This window comes from Scatophagus argus, chromosome 22 (assembly GCF_020382885.2).
Source record: "Scatophagus argus isolate fScaArg1 chromosome 22, fScaArg1.pri, whole genome shotgun sequence".
Lineage (NCBI taxonomy): Eukaryota > Metazoa > Chordata > Actinopteri > Scatophagidae > Scatophagus > Scatophagus argus.
The window spans coordinates 17,259,846-17,273,993 of NC_058514.1; the positions used below are offsets into that span (position 1 = coordinate 17,259,846).

At 39.2% G+C, this 14,148-nt stretch overlaps 1 long non-coding RNA gene across 1 annotated transcript; it reads right to left on the reverse strand.

Annotated features, from left to right (window-relative positions):
* Positions 1 to 11,846: 11,846 nt before the first annotated feature.
* LOC124053751 lies at positions 11,847 to 12,237 on the reverse strand. The gene is made up of 2 exons (XR_006842216.1): positions 12,200 to 12,237; positions 11,847 to 11,922 (listed from the first exon to the last, which is right to left on the reverse strand). It is a non-coding gene; the product is annotated as an uncharacterized LOC124053751 (long non-coding RNA).
* Between the last annotated feature and the right edge of the window lie 1,911 nt (positions 12,238 to 14,148).

Here is a 14,148-nt window from a genome sequence, read left to right on the forward strand (position 1 = left end):
TCTTCCCCCCCTTCACCCAGCTGACTATCAGCAGGATAGTTCTCCCTTGTGAGTCGGGTCCTGCTCAAGGTTTCTTCCTGTTAAAAGGCAGTTTTTCCTTGTCACTGTCTGCTTGCTCGGGGGTTCAGGCTCTGAGTCTCTGTAAAGCGTCTAGAGACAATTTTGATTGTATAAGGTGTGATATAAATGAAAATAAATAAATTGAATTAACGGTGAGCAAAAAAATGTTTCATCAAAGACAAGAAGCAGAAGTTGAACTCTGTTATTTCACTGAACACTGTTATGCGGCTAAGCAATGAGCACAGTATTAGCTATTGGTATAGTATCTACAGAGCCCCTCAGTGATTTTAAGTTTAGGCTTAGCTGCTACAGTACACATTTAAATTGCATATTGACACAATTACCACTGAAATTTCATCTTGTGTCTGTATAGTCAGATGTTTCTTATAATAAATGTGCTTGGCAGGTGTTGCATTAAAGTAGATGCAATGCAATGAAGCTTTTTTTGAAGAGTTTTTACCCAGAATAATAAAGAGCAACTTCAGTTAGGAAAATTATTTTCATTGCTGTATTTGAGCTTTCACAAACAACTTATTTGGATTTGCTCATATGAACCCACAATCTGAGATAAACGGTTCATTGCATACTGACTCACCTAGGACCTCCCAAATCCTGTTCTTAAATTTTCTTAAAAAATGACTGTGAAAAATCATAGTAAATTCACAGGAAGTTAAAATCCCATAGTGCTACTTCACATGCTGTCATCAGCGCAGTGGGTGGCATAGTCATAAAAATTATATTTTCACTGCATGTTTTACATGAAGGATTATTTTTATTTGTTTAATTAAACTTTCTTAACTTTTCATGGTGATAAGTAAATCAGGATAATCTAAAAACTCTCTGAAGAGTCTCCAGGGGGTCCAGAATGCTGCAGCGAGGGTATTAACAGGAGTTAATAAGAGAGCGCATACCTCACCTGTTTTAGTCTCACTCCATTGGCTTCCTGTAGGATATCAATATAGAAGAGACTTCAAAATCCTTCTATTGACTTATAAGGCTCTCAATAACAAAATTCTGTCCTATCTTAAGGATCTCATTGTACCTTGTTGCCCCAGTAGAACACTTTGCTCCCAGAATACAGGTCTGCTAGTGGTTCCAAGTATCTCTAAAAACAGACTGGGAGGTAGAGCCTTCAGCTACTGTGCTCTACTACTGAGGAAACAACTCTCTCCATGGGTCAGAGAGGCAGACACTCTCTCCACTTTTAAGTCAAGCTTAAAAACATTTCTTTATGATAGAGCTTTCAGTTAGGGCTGGCTCAGGTAACTGAACCATTTTATAGCTATGTTGCCATTGGCTTAGACTGCTGGGGGACTCATCAGGATACAAGGAGCCATTTCCTCTCTTCTTCCTCTCCTTTCCTCTCCTCTTACACATTGCTGTTCCGTCTTTATCTGTTATACTGTGTAGAACAACATTACATGCACAAAAAGAAACCAAGGTCTGCTGATTTACAGAATGCAAAACAAGGAATATGAATTTAGTGACAGATTTAGTATCCTTGCCAATCCATCGATAAACAGCTCATCTGAACCTGTAATGAATGTGAATTATTGTCAAGATTATATATACTCAAATTTACAGTAACGCTAACAAAAGTAATTTTACTTCAGTTTATCTGGTAAATGCTTGACTGCATGACATTACTTCAACTATAAATTGTGATCTGCTGAATGCAAATGGTCATAGCAAAATAATAGCAGAAACATACAATATGACAGCTAAAAATACAGCATCTGGACTGATTGTTGGTGGGGGGATTCAGAGGCTTCCCAGGTTAAAGGGGGAAGTCCAGATGGGTAGCAGTGGTGCTTCTATTTCAAAAGAAATAGAATATCACAAACTTACATATAATAACACCTTTATAATCACTGTTATGCCTGTTCACTGTTTTCTCTTCAGTTTTGCAGAGTTGACCATATAACCACCAGCTGCAGGTGTAAGCCTTCTCAATGATATGGATCATATTGTTTAACCTGCTCTAATATTTTTTCAGATTTCAGATTTAACAATGAAAAGGTACAACATCTGTCAGTTGTGTATTAAAAACAGTGATATGCATGTGCACATACACAAATTGTATCCCCTACTGAAAAAACTATGCAGATGGTGACTGTTAGGGAGAAAATCTCTGTACTGCAGTGGTTGAAGAAATGACGCCAGACCTGGATGTCTTATACTTGAAAGATTTTTACTTGAGCGCTCAAGGAGAATCAGGAGTCATCAATGCAGCTGCATGTGATGCCACCCAGGTCTGACCCGACAAACCTCGACACAAGTCTTTTACACAAATATGAGAATGCTCAAGATAGTTTAACCACTCTTGACAAAAGCCCAAAATACAGTGGTATGAAAAAGTTTGGGCACCCCTGATCATTTTCAGGATTTTCCTTTATAAATCATTGGTTGTTCGGATCAGCAATTTCAGTTAAATATATCATATAGCAGACAAACACAGTGATATTTCAGAAGTGAAATGAAGTTTATAGGATTAACAGAAAGTGTGCAACAATTACTTAAACAACATTAGGCAGGTGCATAAATTTGGGCACCCTTGTTGTTTTATTGATTTGAGTACCTTTAGCACTAATTATTGGAACACAAAGTTTGTTTGGTAAGCTCATTGACCCTTGACCTACATACACAGGTGAATCCGATCATGAGAAAGGGTATTTCAGGTGGCCAGTAGCAAGTTGTTCTCCCTTTTGCATCTTCTCTGAGGAGTGGCAACATGGGAGCCTCAAAACAACTCTCAAATGACCTGAAAACAAAGATTGTCCAACATCATGGTTTAAGGGAAGGATACAAAAAGCTGGCTCAGAGATTTAAGCTGTCAGTTTCCACTGTGAGGAACATAGTGAGGAAATGGAAGACCACAGGCACAGTCCTAGTTAAGGCCCGGAGTGGCAGGCCAAGAAAAATCTCTGATAAGCAGAGGCGAGGAATGGTGAGAACGGTCAAACTCAACCCACAGACCAGCTCCAAAGACCTACAACATGATCTTGCTGCAGATGGTGTCACTGTGCATCGTTCAACTATTCAGCGCACTTTGCACAAGGAGATGCTGTATGGGAGAGTAATGCGGCGGAAGCCTTTTCTACGCACATGCCACAAACAGAGTCGCTTGAGGTATGCTAAAGCACATTTGGACAAGCCAGCTTCCTTTTGGAATAAGGTGCTGTGGACTGATGAATGTAAAATTGAGTTATTTGGACATAACAAGGGGCGGTATGCATGGCGAAAGAAGAACACAGCATTCCAAGACAAACACTTGCTACCCACAGTAAAATTTGGTGGTGGTTCCATCATGCTGTGGGGCTGTGTGGCCAGTGCAGGTACTGGCAATCTTGTAAAAGTTGAAGGTCGCATGGATTCCAGTCAGTATCAGCAGATTCTTGCCAACAATGTTCAAGAATCAGTGACAAAGTTGAAGTTGCGCCGGGGCTGGATACTTCAACAAGACAACGACCCCAAACACTGCTCAAACTCTACAAAGGCATTCATGCAGAGGAACAACTACAACGTTCTGGAATGGCCATCTCAGTCCCCAGACCTGAACATTATTGAAAATCTGTGGTGTGATTTAAAGCGGGCTGTCCATGCTCGGAAACCATCAAACCTGACTGAACTGGAGATTTTTTGTAAAGAAGAATGGTCAAAAATACCTTCAACCAGACTCCAGACCCTCATTGGAAGCTATAGGAAGCGTTTAGAGGCTGTTATTTCTGCAAAAGGAGGATCTACGAAATATTGATGTCATTTTTCTGTTGTGGTGCCCAAATTTATGCACCTGCCTAATGTTGTTTAAGTAATTATTGCACACTTTCTGTTAATCCTATAAACTTCATTTCACTTCTGAAATATCACTGTGTTTGTCTGCTATATGATATATTTAACTGAAATTGCTGATCCGAACAACCAATGATTTATAAAGGAAAATCCTGAAAATGATCAGGGGTGCCCAAACTTTTTCATACCACTGTAGATGATAAGGAAGGGACTGAGCATCTGTTCATGGGTGAAATATCCAAATCAACTGCCAGTGTCAAGGCCTTGGTATCAGCCGACTCTCCAGCTGTCTCCAACACCACTCTCCACTCTCTGTGTCTGTCTGTAACTCCTCAGGAATTATTGATTATTACAGACAGATAGATTATGACAATCAGAAACAATGGAGTTTATTTAGCCAGCAACAGGAACTGTGGTGGAAAAGAGACAAAACAGGAGTTACAGTTTCACATTTACTGTTTTTAATAAATCAGGTATTATATTGCTAGGAAGATATTATTTTCCACGCATCCTCTCACAAGTTGAGGCAATGACATCAAAACTGGTTTATTTTTGTCTGTTTGAAATGAAAAAACAGTCAAATTGGTAATTACCCTGTACATGCAGACCGTCTCTCATAATATCATAAGTAATTAACATATTTTAATCAAAGATGTATTTTAATTAGTTTAATTAATTATAAAATTAAACTTTTGGAAGTTGCAGTAAGGCAAACTTATAATTTAAGCTCTGTAGGGTATACAGTATAGGTTATAGTATTTATTTATTATAATTATAATTATTTATTTATTATAAATATTATAATATTATAAGCTTGGAATGTGAAATGTTTGGACATTTACATTTGTTGTAATATACTACGACCATATTAAGCAGCCATTATCAAATTTTATTCATCAACTGGGTGGTTTGATGGTGAGTCAGTGGTGTAAAGACGATGGAGCTGGAGAATAATCTGGTTCTGCAGAATGGGTGAACTATGAATTACGGACATTTTGGCTCAAGTCAAGGGGCTGGCTAGCTAAATGACAGACTTGGCCACATTTGTGTTAGATGCATTATGACCTCAGCAATGTTATGCGAGTAATATTAAACTGAATAAACTGAACAAGAACTGCAAGCTCCCTTCGATAGCTCAGTTGGTAGAGTGGAGGACTGTAGCGGTGTAATGCTGAAATCTTAGGAAATTAGGTTGCTGGTTTGAATCCAGCTCAAAGGAGCAACTTATTTGGGGGGCGGCTGTGGCCTAGAGGTTGGAGAAGCTTATTACTTATTCCCAAGATTGTTTAATATTCTCATGCTGTTTTTCTTTTCAGCTTTCCATTATCTGTTCAATTGATTAATTTGAAAAAAAGTTGCAAATTAAAGAAAAAATGGATAAAGGACAGAGATGTGACTGTTTGCTAGGTTTTAGTCTAGTTTGAGCACAGAATATAAATGTTATGTAAAAATGGAGAATTCACTTTAATTCAGTTTATTTATATAGCTCCAATTCACAACAAAAGTTATCTCATGACACTTTCCAATTAGAGTCTAGACCAAACTCATTACGGTAATTAAATTGTAATATGGAGAACCCAACATCCCCCCTTGGGCAAGCACTTGGCGACAGTGGCGAGGAAAAACTGCCTTTTAGAAGGCAGAAACCTCGGAGGTTAACAATAATAATGGTAGCAGCTGCAGCAGAATAGAAATAGAAGTAAAATAGATTATTACTAAACGCTAGTAATCGCAGTAAGTTTCGAGCAGGACCGCAGCAGGAGATTCAACCACGATCCATGGGAACCTGTGAGACAAGAGAGCACAAGGACTCCAGGGAAGTTGAATTAGTAATATGCATTAATGGGACATGAATGTGTGCAGAAGGAGAGGGAGAGGAAGAAAGAGCTCAGTGCATCATGGGAGGGCCCCCGGTAGTCTAAGCCTATAGCAAAATAACCAGGGGCCGGCCTAGGCCAGCCCTAACTATAAGCTTTATCAAAAAGGAAAGTTTTTGATGGACTTCTGGTTTGGTGAGCATGTGAAAGTACCATTGTCTCAGTCTCAGTGTTAACTATAAAAATTTACTTCTCCCTCAAAATATTAGTCAAATGAGAGTGTAAGAACTAACATTAGAACCTCGAATACTCTAGGGAAATGTCCAAAGCAACAAAAGCATCGAAAAAGACAGAAATACCGAACAGTGATGACCGATCTTTACAACCTCGCTCTTCGGCCAGCGCTTCTCTTCCCAACCCGCTTGTAGATTACTCTCGAGAGTGGAGCGAAAAAGAGATTTTCATCTCCCGAGGAAGCCTCCACCTTCGTGGCCAAATATCAACGGACCTCGAGGCCTGAATAGCTTAATAGCCATCTCACCTAGAGCTTATTTGAGCCATGTTAACCTAGCTCCCTTACAGTAGGAGCTGGTTTCTTACTACGTTGTGAAAATGTGTTTGAGGTTCTCATTCATCATTGCAAGCTGCAAGATCTGAGACAAGTAAAGAAGAAGAGGAAAGACGACGCAGAAAGGGAAATATGAACACTTGGGTTTAGTTCTGATGAATCGGACAGGGGAGAAGGGATGGGGAAGAATGTCTTCATTTGATTTTGTTTATTTTGAGTTAGGTGCTATGTGCGTATTTCCTTTACATTGTATTGTTCTTGGGGCGGCACGGTGGTGCAGTGGTTAGCACTGTCGCCTCATAGCAAGAGGGTTCCAGGTTCGAATCCCGGTCTGGGCCCTTCTATGTGGAGTTTGCATGTTCTCCCTGTGCCTGCGTGGGTTTTCTCCGGGTACTCCGGCTTCCTCCCACAATACCAAAAACATGCACATTAGGTTAATTGGCTACTCTACATTGCCCCTAGGTGTGAGTGTGAGAGTGTGTGGTTGTTTGTCTTTGTGTGTTGGACCTGCGATTGACTGGCGACCAGTCCAGGGTGAACCCCGCCTCTCGCCCGTAGTCAGCTGGGATAGGCTCCAGCTCCCCCGCGACCCTGACGGATAAGCGGTATAGAAAATGGATGGATGGATGTATTGTTCTTGTGCAGAGGATTCCATTCGCCCCTTGCTGCTTGCTCCTTAAGGTTGACCTGACAATCTTACTGCTGTATGCTGAACCATGGTTATTGTAATTGGGGGGGTAGCCCTTGGATTGATCAATTTTTCCACTCTCAATTTAATGTAAAAACAGGGCTCTCAAGTTTTGAACTGAGTTCAGAGTGAGATTTTGGTGGTGGGGGTTTAGTTGGGGTGAGGAGAGGGATCTGATCTAATAAATTACACAAAAATTCTTACAAATATAATAAATAATATTTATTCAATTCAATTTTAAAGGTGGTGGGATCTTGGGGCATGGTGATATCCATGTCCTCTTCCTGTGGCTCATGGAGAAGAAGTAGTTCCTGAAATCTAAAAAGAGCACCATGTGTAAAGAACTGATTAAGGATTTGTTTTGTGACCATGATCAAAATGAAACTTAACAAAGTATTCAATATGTTGAAATCCTGGAAAATGTGGAAACCCTTGCCTGTCTACAAAGTATGGGGCATCTTCCACCCCACACACAGCCCTCTGCTGCACATCAACAAATTGTGCGTGCTTCAGAAAGGCCTCCTTCAGGGGGAGGTTGTAGAGTCCATAGTCCACAGCCCTGACCAGAAACGCCAGTGCTGCCTGCTGGAATAGCTGCACCTCCTGAGCTGTGATTTCTCCAGCCTCTAGGAGCTGGTTGAGGGTGGCTCTGGTGGTGAAGCCGCCATTTAGCTTTTCTCCTACCAGACAGAGAACAGAAAGAGATAAAGCAAATTAAGTACATGTAGTTTAAACAATATCTCAGAATCAGCACTTTTACTCAAAACTAGACAAACAGTAAGTGCACATAAATTCAGCAAGATATGTACAATAAGTGCAAGTGATTGAAGGTATTCCTCTGTAAGCATGATAATTTATCCATAGACTACATGTATAAGCCTACATACATTTTATGCCTCAAAACAACAATCTTCCCAAAAAGTATATTTTAGGTCAATGAGCACACAGGTTTATCTCCTCCTTATGTGACACTTGAAAGTATTACCTGGCAGTTGGTTTAGAGGGATGTCATGGACTTCCTGGCCTAGCTGTCTCCATCTCTAACCTGGCCACTTTTTTAGCTGATCCTTCTGAAGGAAGCATGAAAGAATGAAAGAACTTGCCTTCCCTGACATCTTGAAGACAAATGCAATAATAAATACTATGCATTGTCTGGATAAAATATAATTAAATAGCCATTAAGCAAAGCAGAGCTTTATCTCATTAAGTTTGCAAAGTCCTCCTAGAAGTGGGTCTCAACTGCTTCGTGAATTACTGTTAAGAAAAAACTATATTTATTTAGTTTAGAAGTAGTCTGCTCTTACTGGTGACCTTAGAGAAAAGCTTTGTCAATAATGGGTCCTGAGCTAAGACAAACTGTTAGCTAACATTACTGATTACTGCTGCCTGGACAAATTATTCAGTGGTGGTTCCAGAGAGCTAAATGTTACTTACTACTAGATTGATTAGCGAGCTACTGCTAGTGTAACCTCTGCAAACTAACACCTGAAAGTCAGGATAGATAACTAACTAAAGCGTCCATGCCAGTGGAGCACGACTAACATGACTGACCAACATAAAAACATTGATGATAAAGATATCTCGGCTAAAAGAAACAATTGAGTACCAAAATGCATTTAATATAAAAAGAACAGTACTGTACATAGAGACAATGTTCCCCAACAACGGAAATCAAAAGATGAGATGACTTACTGTACTCATAGGACATCGTCCTCTTCCACGTCGATCATCAGAGTAGCGAGATCAGTGTCAGTGGCTGTAACGTTGTTGTAGCAGGAATACCTAAATCTGACCCGGATAAAGCAAGGCTATTTTTGATTGGCTGTTCGGTAGCTATATTCTATTTGATCGGCTGGTGCTTGGCAGGTGCCTTCTGAACTCTGGGGGGAACGGACTTGATTCCTACCTGTTCTACCTGGCGCAACTTGGTGGACGTTACCCTGCTAATTTCTCTTTGTGAGAAATACAAGGTGTGGCGTGTGAGCGTGGGAAATGGTTGAAATGCGTGAGTCTTACGCTCAATGCGTGAGACTTGAGAGCCCTGTGTTTGTGACCTCCAAAGTCAGTTCTTCTAGTCTTGTGTTCTTCTAGTCTTGTGTTAAATTGTCGACCCAGCGGACTAAAAATTAATAGTGTGCAACACATGTGTCATACTCTGAACAACCTTAGCTTTTAGGTGGGCAGGTTTTAGCTGCATATGGGTCAGTGTTTGGTACTGTGAACAGAGCACTGGGGCAGTGGTTGGTAACACAGTCACTCTTTCAAGCCACTGCAGTTGCACAGGTGAAGCTGATTCTAACACTCTTCCAAATAAAGGTTTATTTTTATTATCTTTTCATTTAGTATTATCATTTTCGTTGTCTAACCTTTCAGTTATATAGGCTATTGTGATCTGCTATCTTAGAAAACTGTCTCTCAATGTTTTTTTAAAGTCAGAACATGAGTATCTTTCCTCTCACAAGTAGGGCTATCTATCCATCTAGATTGTTTTGATGTGAGTTGCAGAATTTGCATCTATTCATGGACAAAAACCTTGTGCTCGTGACAGTGCAGGATATAGACAGTAACGATATTTTCCTTAGCTGAGCTTTAATGTTGGCTAGCTTGGTTTGCTAACAAAAGAAGATAGTTCATACATATAACTGCTCACACAAGGCCTATGGATTATCTTAAGAAACTTTATTTCTGAAAATGATTGATGTATTTTTTTGTGTGTGTGTATGTATTTGTATATTAGACGGAGTGTACTTTGTCTATACCATACTTGGATTTATTGACCTTTTTGAATTTAAAGATAACCTTTCAGACAAGCAGAGTTTTTTTTGGGGGGGGGGGGGGGGTTCCCAATTTATGTCACACAGAGTAAAATAAAAGTCAGTTAAATGAAAACATTGAATAGAGTAGAAATCTGAAAAATGAACAGTAAACTTTACTCCATAATATTTTATTCAGTTTGAGTCAAATTTATCCTCATAAATTTACTATATACAACTTATGCTGATGCTTTACATTTCATAGCTCTACTCCACTACATTTCATAGAGAAATATTGTATATTATATTTTTATTTTACGATAATGTCTAATAGCATCAGTGTTTGGATTGTTTGCTTCCTCTGCTGTCATCATCATCCTCCTCCTCTCTTCTCCTCTTGCTGGTTCCTCCAGACAGTTGGCTAGAAGAGTGCGGCAACACTGGTTCTTCATCCTCGGTGTCGCTGTCAGTGTCACTGTCTGAGACGGCATCACACAATTCATTCCAGCACCTGAATCGTTTCCTGCTCATCTTATCTCCTTCATCTTCCTCTCTTGACCTCCTCCTTGATCCTCCAGGCACTGAGCTGGTGGAGGGTGCTTCTTCCTCAGCATCACTGTCGACGTCACTGTCAGAGATGGCATCAGGCGGTTCATTCCTCCTGGATCCTCCAGGCAGGGGATCTTCTGCTTCCACGGGATGGTTGACTTCCAAGTCAACTCGAGGCTCAGCAGGAGCATCTTCAACTTGTTGACCATCTTCATTTTCTTCAGCTCGTTCCTCATTGTCATCATCCTTATTGTCAAAACTGTTGACAATATTGTTGCCCTCCAGTTCATCCCTAATTTGCCTCAGCAAAGCAATGGCTTCGTCCACAAGTCCATTGATGAAATGTGTGGATGCTTTTCATAACCTTACACACAGTGTCTTATATCCTCAGCAGCTCCAACAACAAGCACTTATTTGATGAGCAGTGATCTGAAGCTACTGACTGATCTTAAAATTCAGCACGAAAACATTATTTGACTATTTTCTATACATGATAACAGTATCTGCCCAATACCTTTTTATATTAAACATCAGACACGTTTGTGTGAAATGAGGAGTGAAGTTCCTACCATGGTTAGGGCCAGTGTGGGGTCCGTCTAAGTCCAACATAACTGAAAACAAAAGAAAAAAATCCACATGATCACATTGTTTTTGTTCATTATTTACATTTTATGTTTTCAGTACATCACAACATGTCTGTCCTACACCTTGTAACATTAACACATAAGAGCCCAGACCCATTTTTCTTTATAGGAAAATGATGGGGAATATAAAACATATCAAATGGATTACATGTAACATATTTCTGCACTGTAACAAATTACCTGTAGAATTTACAGTAAATACCAGGCAAAAAAGTTGCCAATAAAGTGCTGTAAAAGTGTTGTTAATTAGTCTAAAAATAATTACGTAATTCACTAGATAGGTTTTACAGTTTTTTGCTGTGTATAAATTACAGCAATGTATTGTTGTTTTATATTAGAAACAACCATTAATTGTGTTTTAGTTTACAATATTATCTGGTATTCCATTCAAATTACATGAGTTATCTGGCAACTAATGTTACCAATAAATAGCTGTTACTCATAATTCAGTATCTTAATGTAGAATGGGTTTACAGTTAATTTTTGTTTGTCACCTTTAGCAAATTGGGCACGCTGTGGCTGCTGATACTCCAAAATATATCAATACTACGTTAGATTATCTTGAGCTGTTAAATAAAGTACTGCAAAAACACATTTATTAGGACTCAATACAGTCTTTATTATATCATACAATTATATTCAATACAGTGTACCACATTGCATAAAAGACGTGTATGAAATGTATGAAACTTAAAGTGACTTTCCTTTTTATGAGCCAATAGGCATATGCATGGAAAGCATAAACATTGGACAGACTGCACAAGACTATTGCAGCATAGTCACTCATATTCAACTCAAATTTGTAGCAACAATGTCAAACGGGTAACATGTAAAAACTAACCTTATTTTGAAACCACTGTTGTTAAAGAAATACCGAGTGCCATTGTCCTTACTTTTGCGACGGGCTCAAAGCCATTTATAGTCCATTAATCTTTTGAGTGCAGAGACATGAGGGCTGACACTGTTGTTACTCTTTTCGTGCACCTTCCCACTTCTTGGACTGATCCACTTTGTCATCTTTGTGCCAGAGGTTGGGTTGATCCCGATGAAGCGTCTTAAGTCACAAAATCAGAGGAAAACGACACTTAATGAAATACATTGTTTGAAGAGACAGCAAAACCCATCAAGTTGTGGAAACTAGTTTATCATTTTTCCAAATATGCAAAACTTCAAAACAAAAATTTGCTTTAATTGCAGATGTTCCCTCCATGCAAGCTAAAGCAGAAAGAGGCTTTGCAATGCATGGAGTTGAAGAAAAATGACACCATGTTATTCATAATAAAAAATGTAACTAAATAATAATCCACTAGCATCCCCTTTGAAGTACTTACCTTTGGATGAATTCCAGTGTGCTCAAGGCCTCCTCTTGGTACACCAAATTGAAGATGTAATAGCACGAGAAAAACACTGCCATGCCAGCCACAATGTTCTGGTGTGGACCCACAACCACTTGTCCCTCAATGCTAAGCATCCAGCTCGTTGGCGTGATAACATCACCTAAATATAAATAAACATATGCTTTATTATTGTTCTTCTGGCATTTTTAGATGCATGTTCTTTCTGTTGCCCTTCCACATGAAAATATCCATAGATAAAATTAATTCATATTAGTCATTCATATAGTCTCTAGCTTTGCAACAGACTAAAAAAATATGCTACCTAAGACGATGAGTCTTGGAGACTCAGGAAGTGGCATTGTTCTCTCAATGTCAACTGCTGTTGAGAACGCCTGTAAGACAAAGAAAAAATAAACTGAAAACATAATCAGTAAATCCTATTATAGTTTCACTCTCATGGCCACACTGTTTGCACTTGTACATCTCTGGCACAAAAACAAGAAAACAAAACAAGTATCTCCAAAAACAACACAAATACAATAAGCAGAGCTTTAAGTAACCACAACTAACCACATTTGGCTGTGCCCTCATTGGTGTCATAATGTAAGGACTAGTATTTCGCTATCCACTTAGTACAGCAAGAACAGTAAACTTAACTTACATGAGTTCCCTGAGCTGCTATATTAGCACAGATGTTGTGCTGAATCTCAACTACTTCAAATTTTAAAATCTCACAAATCAAAACATGGTCAGCAATATAAACGTAACTGACAAATTTTTATCTGAAAATCGTCTTCACAGATGTGTGGTGATGATCACTGTGCCCTCTGCAGTAGGGCTCACCGCCCAGGGTTTTCCTCTGCACCTGCAGCAAGAGGACAGTTCAACAGCAAAACATGCATGCTTAATTAGGCCCAGGCTGGTTACTGATGAGGTTAAACAATTTAACTGCTTAGTCAATGTTAATTGTGCCTTTTTCTATAACATAATCTTACCCAATATCAGATATAACTCTCTGCCCAGGTGGATTCCTCCAAGGTCCCACTCCAGACTGCTTCACTTGGTGGAGCAGTAAGAGATGACTGATTGCTTGATTGGACTTCCATGCAATAAAACTTGTTGATATCGGCACATTAATTATATATAACTTCAGTTTCAGATGTCAACAATTTAATTCTTACTAATCACAATTGAAGTTATGACATCTTTAATTAAATTTGTACTCTATCTTCTATCTTTTCTCTCTCACTTTCACACACAGATGACTGATGTTTGACAGCAAAAAATTACTTTTTAATCGCAATTTTGGACTTAGGGGCAGGGATATTGTCAAAAAGAGTCGGCTTCACTGACGCATAAAAAGCTGAACCCCGATGCAGAGTGAAAAAACGGGCAGGCAGGTGAGGTGGAGGTCCAAAAACAATAAGTCTTTATTTTATAAAGCAAACTCAAAAGGCACACTTACTGTGGCATGGGATCTAACGAAAAAAAGTGAGGCAAAATCTCCTGGCAAAAAACATGGTATGGCAAGACAAGACAAGACTAGGCATGGCAAAGGTTTCCTGGCAATACATGAAAAAGTAACACAAAGGCTCTGACCAAGGTGGCTGGGAAGACAAGGACTAAATAGACATGACAATAAGACACAGTTGACACACATTAGGAGGGAGAAAGCAATCAAGAAAACCAAAAGCAAAGCTACAAGAAAACAGGACACACAGGGGAAGTGACGCTTTTCAAAATAAAAAAAGGACATGACAAAAACCTTGAACATAATACATGGAAACACAAGACACACATGGAACATGACACAAGGACTCAAGAACCAAAAGACAGAGAACCAAGACGTGACAGAAAACCTTGAACATAAAACATGAAAACACATGAGAAACAAACATGAAACATGGTACATGGACTACCAAAAATCAAAAAACAAAGTATAA